The 7,218-nt window shown below is 48.1% G+C and overlaps 2 non-coding genes across 2 annotated transcripts; both read left to right on the forward strand.

Annotated features, from left to right (window-relative positions):
• The first annotated feature begins 596 nt into the window (after positions 1-596).
• On the forward strand, positions 597-669 carry trnat-ugu (transfer RNA threonine (anticodon UGU)). Its single transcript has one exon. It is a non-coding gene; the product is annotated as a tRNA-Thr (tRNA).
• Positions 670-6,827: 6,158 nt separating this feature from the next.
• On the forward strand, positions 6,828-6,900 carry trnat-ugu (transfer RNA threonine (anticodon UGU)). Its single transcript has one exon. It is a non-coding gene; the product is annotated as a tRNA-Thr (tRNA).
• Positions 6,901-7,218: the final 318 nt, after the last annotated feature.

A 7,218-nucleotide genomic window follows, 5' to 3' on the forward strand; every position in this document is an offset into this window, starting at 1 on the left:
TGCGGGCCCTGTCTTCAGTGCGGGCCCTGTGATCAGTGCGGTCCCTGTGTTCAGTGTGGGGCCTGTGTTCAGTGTGGGCCTTGTGTTCATTACGGCCCCTTTGTTCAGTGCAGGCCTTGTGTTCAGTGCAGGCCTTGTGTTCAGTGCGAGCTCTGTGTTCAGTGAGTGCCCTTTGTTCAGTGCAGGCCCTGTGTTCAGTGTGGGCCCTGTGTTCAGTGTGGGCCCTGTGTTCAGTGCGGGCCCTGTGTTCAGTGCGGGCCTTGTGTTCTGTGTGAGCCCTGTGTTCAGTGCCGACCCGAAACGTTGACTCTATAATTTCTCTCCAAGGATGTTGCCTGGCCTGCTCAGTTTTTCCATCCTTTTCTGTTGTTATTTCGCATTTCCAGCATCTGCAGTATTTTGCTATTGAGAGTGTAACTGAGTTGCCTTGGGACGTTTTAGTACGTGAACGTTGCTCTATTGTTGTTGAGAGGTGACTATTGAAGAGCCTGAGGCAGGTATCGGGGGATGGGACACAATCTGAGTGGTGAACTGCGCCCTGCCTCATTCTTCAAACGCACAGCACTAACTGGAGTGAGAAGCACTCCAGTGCAGGTGGCTCCATAGCTCAGGGGTTAGAGCACTGGTCTTGTAAACCAGGGGTCGTGAGTTCAAATCTCACTGGGGCCTGTGCAAATTTGTTAATTCACAGCATGTTTACTTTTACGTATGAAACAGCTCCGAGACCAACACCAGAACAGGCTCTCTCTCCCTTCCCGATCTCCACCTCTCCCTCTCCTTCCATTCAATTCCCCTGTACTCCCCCTTTTTGCCTGTTTCTCTCTTCCTTACTGTTAAGTCTGTGTGTCCCAGTTATGCTTATTATAAATCACTGGACACAGACCACAAGAATAACTTTAACAGGTCTTTACTATTCGGAGGTCAGGGCTGAACTGCCCAGCAAATCCCTACACAACGTTTATATACCGGTGTGGTCACCACCGGTATTACAGTATACAGCAGCCAAGAAAAAGTAGTACATCTCTTAAGGTAGTTCTCTTAAGGTGGAACAGGTTACATACACCACAATCCTCCCTTTTTAGCTTAACAGTTATATCCCCATTTAACATAACATAATAACATATAGATATATATCTATACAACTTCATGCAAAACAGTTCAAAGATTCAGTCTCTGAGGAGGCCTCCTGATTCAAGTTGGATAACGCCTTTCAGGGGTCTCTGATTCTCGTTGCTGGGGTGACTCATCTAGTTGATCTCTTATGGATTGGACATCATCCTCAGGTACATTCACTTCTGAGGTAGATGCTTCAGGTTCACTAACTTCTTCCACGGTTGTCTCTGCCGTAACCCTGGGTTCGACCCTTGTTCTCGATTCTACCAGTTGGTCAGCATGACGCCGTATTACATTTTCACCAATATCTACCGTGTACATCAGGGGTCCTTGTCTGGCCCGAATTGTTCCAGATTGCCATTTCTCGTTTTTATAGTCCCGGGCTAACACTGGTTGTCCTATTTCGAAACTCCGAGTGGTCTTGTTATTTATATGCTGGAACTGTTTGTTTTCAACTTCCCTCCGCACATTTGGTTTTAACAAGTCCAACCTGGACCGCAACCTCCTGTTATAGAACATCATGGCAGGACTTTGGTTTGTCACTGCATGAGTGGCGTTTCGATATGCCAGTAGGAATTTGTCCACCTTGTGTTGTAGTGGAATCTGATCTTCGCTCATGGCCTTTATTGCTTTTTTGAACGTTTGTACAAATCTCTCGGCCAACCCGTTTGTAGCCGGATGATATGGGGCAGAGGTATAATGTTTCACCCCATTCTTCTTCATGAATTTCTGGAATTCTTCTGACACGAACTGCGATCCGTTGTCTGAACATATTTGTTCTGGCAATCCATTTCTTGCAAATATCGTTCTTAGCACCGCGATCGTCTTTTCCGAGGTAGTGGTAGTCATCTTAATCACTTCTGGCCATTTAGAATGTGCGTCCACCACAATTAAAAACATGGAGTCCATGAAAGGACCAGCAAAGTCAATATGTACACGTTGCCATGGGGTTGAAGGCCATTCCCATGGATGCAGCGGTGCAATCGGAGGTGCATTTTGCACTTTTTGGCACCCTGAGCAGCTTTTCGTCAGATCCTCTATCTGTTGGTCGATACCCGGCCACCACACATAAGCCCTAGCAAGGCTTTTCATCTTGACTCCCTCCAGATGACCTTCATGCAGTTCCTTTAGAACTCTCTCTCTTAACTTAGGAGGAATAATCACCCTTATTCCATACATCAATGTTCCTTGACAGACGGACAGCTGTTCTTGTCTTGCTGAGAATGCCGGTAACAGTGGATCACCATGTGCTGGCCATCCCTTCACTGTCACTTCGTAGACCCGGGACAGTGGCGGGTCGTTCCTGGTTTCTCTTTTAGTACTTGCATTGGTGACTGGTAAACATTCGATGATGGTCGAGTGAAATAACTCAACAGGGTCAACCGTCGGTGCCTCCTCCTCTGTAGGTAGTGGCAGGCACGACAGCCCATCAGCATTACAATGCAGCTTTGTACCTTTGAATTCGATCTGATATTGATGTGCCCCTAGGAAAAGGGACCATCTCTGGAGTCTCTGTGCTGTCATCACCGAAACACACTTCTTAGGGTTAAAAATGGATACCAACGGCTGGTGGTCTGTCAGAAGCGTAAACTTTTGGCCCTGCAGGTAATGATTAAACTTCTTTACTCCCCACACAAGGCTGAGAGCCTCCCTATCTATCTGAGCATAGTTGCGCTCAGCGGAGGTCAATGATCTGGATGCGAACGCAACTGGCCTCTCCAGGCCATTTGGCAACTTGTGTGAGAGTACTGCCCCAATACCATATGGAGAAGCATCACAAGCCAAACGAATAGGCAGCGTTGGGTTGAAGTGATCCAACACTTCCTCTGAGGTGATTGTTAAGTCTGTGTGTTATAGTGAGAATTACTACACAGACCACAAGAGTAAATTCAACAGGTCTTTACTGGTTGGAGGTCGGACTATACTGAATACAATATTATTACACTGTGCTTATATACCGGTGTGGTCACCACCGGTATTACGTATACAGCAGCCAAAGAAAGTAGTACCTTTCTTAAGGTGGACCAGGCTTAAGTTCTCTTAAGGTGGAACAGGTTACATACACCACAGTGATCAATGCCTTGCTTTTGCGAAAGGCCCTCTTACAGTCCTCGCTCCACTTCCATGGTACTCCCTTCTGCAAAAGAGCATTCAGCGGGTGCAGCACCGTGGATAAATTTGGCAGAAACTTATGGTAATAGTTAATCAACCCTAGGAACGACCTCAACTGGGATACATTATCCGGAGCGGGAGCCTTCACAACAGCTTCGATCTTGTCAGGAGAATTATGAAGCCCCTCCTGGTCAATGACATGACCACAGTACGAGATCCGCTTCTGAAAGAATTCACATTTCTGGCGATTAACTCGAAGTCCATATTCTTTCAATCTGGTGAGCATCAGTTCCAAATTTGCAAGGTGTTCCTCGTCATCATCTCCTGTAATCAGAATATCGTCCAGGTAACATTGTGTGCCTGGAATTCCCTGTAATACCTGCTCCATGGCCCTCTGCCAAATTGCTGGAGCTGATGCCACTCCAAAAAACAGTCTATTATACCGGTACAAGCCTCTATGTGTGTTGATCGTGAGATACTGGCGTGACTCTTCCTCAACTTCCATCTGTAAGTACACCTGCGCCAGGTCTATCTTGCTGAAGTGTTTCCCGCCAGACAACGAAGCGAAGATATCCTCAATCCGCGGAAGCGGATACTGCACCGTGTGAAGCACCGGATTAACAGTGATCTTGAAATCTCCACAGATGCGAACCTTCCCCGGTTCCCCCGGCTTGTTGCTCGATGAACGCTTCATGACGGGGACAATGGGCGTGGCCCACTCTCTCCAGTCTACCTTAGACAGTACTCCTGAACATTCTAGCCCTTCCAGCTCAGCTTCCACAGCAGGTCGTATCGCATAAGGTACCGGTCTGGCTTTAAAAAAGTTCGGGTTTGCATGTTCTTCAACCTTGATGTTTGCCATAATTCTTCTCAGTGTTCCCAGTCCCTGTTGGAACACCTCTTTAGCATCGTCCAATATTCTGGACAATCGTTTAGGTTTGACATCTTTTGTACCGGAATCTACCGTTATTTCTTTTATGGAATGCCAGTCCATATTTATTTTCCTAATCCACTCCCGTCCCAGTAGTGGTGGACCTCCCTCAGGTAGCACATATAAGTCCATTCCTCGGCTTTCTTTGCCCTTGTGGACCACCTTTACCTCTATCTTCCCGATGGGGTATACTCTTCGCCCCGTGTATGTTTTCAATACAATCTCCGTATCCCGCAGGGGAATATGCGGGAATAACCTTTTGTAATCTTGCTTATTCATGACCGTCAATGCCGATCCAGTGTCCAATTCCATCTTCACTTGGACTCCTGCTATCTGAAGTGTGACCCAGATTGTTTGGAGGTCTGCTTCATTACCAACATTGTGTACTCTTAGACTACCCAGTTCATTACTGCTGGAGTCTGAATTTGACTTCTGTTCGTTCGAACTGTTCTCTGTCACCTTGTGTACCTTTCTGTACTTTTCCTGTGGTGACTTTTTGTTGCTGGTCTTCTTTCCTGACCGGCATACTTTAGCTATGTGACCAAGCCTGCCACATTTTCTGCATTCCTGATTTTTGAACCAGCACTGGTTCTGATCGTGCGTTGTCTTTCCACAACAATAACATTTTACTGTACCCAAGACCATTTGATTGGTGCTGAGTTCCGGTGACCGTAGCTGCATTTCCGCAGTGCCTCTCGCTGCGGCTTCGTGCGATGCTGCAATAGTGATAGCTTTATCAAGCGTAAGATCATTCTCCTCAAGCAGTCGCATTTGTGTTCCTTCTTTTAACAATCCACACACAAATTTATCTCTCAGCGCATGTGCTAGTCCTGTTCCAAACTGACAGTACTTTGATAGCTTACGCAGTTCAATTAAAAATTCAGCGTTGCTTTCGTCTTTCAGCTGCGTTTTTCTGTAAAATTTAAATCGTTCCGCTATCATCAGCGGCGTGGGCTTTAAATGATTTTTCAGGACAGTAACAATATTCGCGAAAGTCTGATCCGCCGGTTTATCTGGTGATAGAAGGTGCTTCAATAGCCCGTATGTCTTTGCACCCATTGAGCATAATAAGGTTAGTGCTTTCTCATCATCTGGTACCTTATTTGCTTTACAATAAACTTCCATGCGTTCTACATACGTGGTCCAATCTTCGATATCGCTATCAAAGGTATTAATGTTCCCATGTTTAGGCAGCCTTGCAAGTTTTAAAATTTTTCTTTTTCTCGAAATGGCGGCTTCCCGCACTTGTCTTCTTCCCCCGCCTACTAAAATGGCGGCTTCCCGCGCTTGGCGGTCTTTCCCGCGCTCGTCTTCTTCCCCCGCCGACTACAATGGTGGATTCCCACGTTTGCCTTCTTCCCCCGCTGGCTGCAATGGCGATTGCCGTGCTGCTGCCGTTCTCGCCTCCCCAGCGGTTCTCAATTCCCCGACGCTGCTTTACTCCCCCGCGGTTCCCGTGGGCATTCACGCTTCCCCTGCTGTTGCGCCTCTCAGCCCCGCATGCAGCCCGGTCCTTTACACCGGCTGCGTTCGAGTTCTCCACGGCTCTCGTGCCTTAAGCTGCCCCAGTCGCTGCGCCTGTCGGCCTCGATTGCAGCCCGGCCCTTTTCACCGGCCGTGGTCGAGTTCTCCGCCCTTTTTCCTCCTTTTTCCCTCCCCCACTCCACAGTCAACGCGGCCGACTTTCTGCTCGTGGTGCTGATCGGCTTACCCACCACCGTGGTAGAAGGGATGATCACTGCCTGTCGCTGATGGAGGGCTTCGTGGTCAGAATTTTTCTTTTTAACCCGGGTTCTCGATGCCTCCCGTGCGATGGTGCTCAGCAGGATGATGAGGGCGGATGCCTCTTCTCGACGCCCGTTCTGAGGACGAAGCTGCCTTGGATGTAAAACTGCCGCAGGGTAAGATCGGACTCGTCGCCACTGTTAAGTCTGTGTGTCCCAGTTATGCTTATTATAAATCACTGGACACAGACCACAAGAATAACTTTAACAGGTCTTTACTATTCGGAGGTCAGGGCTGAACTGCCCAGCAAATCCCTACACAACGTTTATATACTGGTGTGGTCACCACCGGTATTACAGTATACAGCAGCCAAGAGAAAGTAGTACATCTCTTAAGGTAGTTCTCTTAAGGTGGAACAGGTTACATACACCACACTTACCACTCTCCCTCTCCCATTCACCCTCTCTCTACACATCCCCCTCGGAATATTCCCCCTCTCTCACCTTCACCCCCTCTCTCTACCATTTCACCACGTCCCTTCCTCCTGCTCTTTCCCCTTTCCTCTCTCTTTCCCCCTCTCACTCTGTCCTTTCCTCTTGGGGAGAGTAGAAGGAGGATGGGGAGAGAAGAGGCGAAAGGGAGAGAAAGGGTGTAGGGGAGAGATAGTGTTGGTGAAGTGGAGAGAGTGACAGAAAGATAGAGAGAGAGTGGTAGAGACACAAAGAGGGAGAAATATAGAAATAAGGAGTGAGAGAGATAGAGTGTAACTGAGTTGCCTTGGGATGTTTTAGTCCGTGAAAGTTGCTCTATTGTTGTTGAGAGGTGACTATTGAAGAGCCTGAGGCAGGTATCGGGGGATGAGACACAATCTGAGTGGTGAACTGCGCCCGGCCTCATTCTTCAAACGCACAGCACTAACTGGAATGAGAAATAATCCACTGCAGGTGGCTCCATAGCTCAGGGGTTAGAGCACTGGTCTTGTATACCAGGGGTCGTGAATTCAAATCTCACTGGGGCCTCTGTAAATTTAGGCTCTGTTTCTGAACTCGCCATTAATCCACTGCATGTTTTCTTTTAAGTATGAAACAGTTCAGAGACCATCCCAAAAACAGGTTCTCACTCCCCTCCCCCTCCCCTTCTATTCAAATCCCCTGTTCTCCCCTTCACCCTCTCTCTACACATTCCCCTCTCTCTCTCACCTTCTTCACCTCCTCTCTCTACCCTTCCCCCTCACTCTGTCCTTTCCTCTTGGGGAGACAAGAAGGCGGATGGGGAGAGGGAGAGTAAAGGGAAGGAGAGAGACTGTGGGTGAAGGGCCAGAGATAGAGAGAGGGGAA

The sequence above is a fragment of the Somniosus microcephalus genome, unplaced genomic scaffold (genome assembly GCF_052327205.1).
Source record: "Somniosus microcephalus isolate GS21.2 unplaced genomic scaffold, FLI_Smic_1.0 unresolved_chr2, whole genome shotgun sequence".
Lineage (NCBI taxonomy): Eukaryota > Metazoa > Chordata > Chondrichthyes > Squaliformes > Somniosidae > Somniosus > Somniosus microcephalus.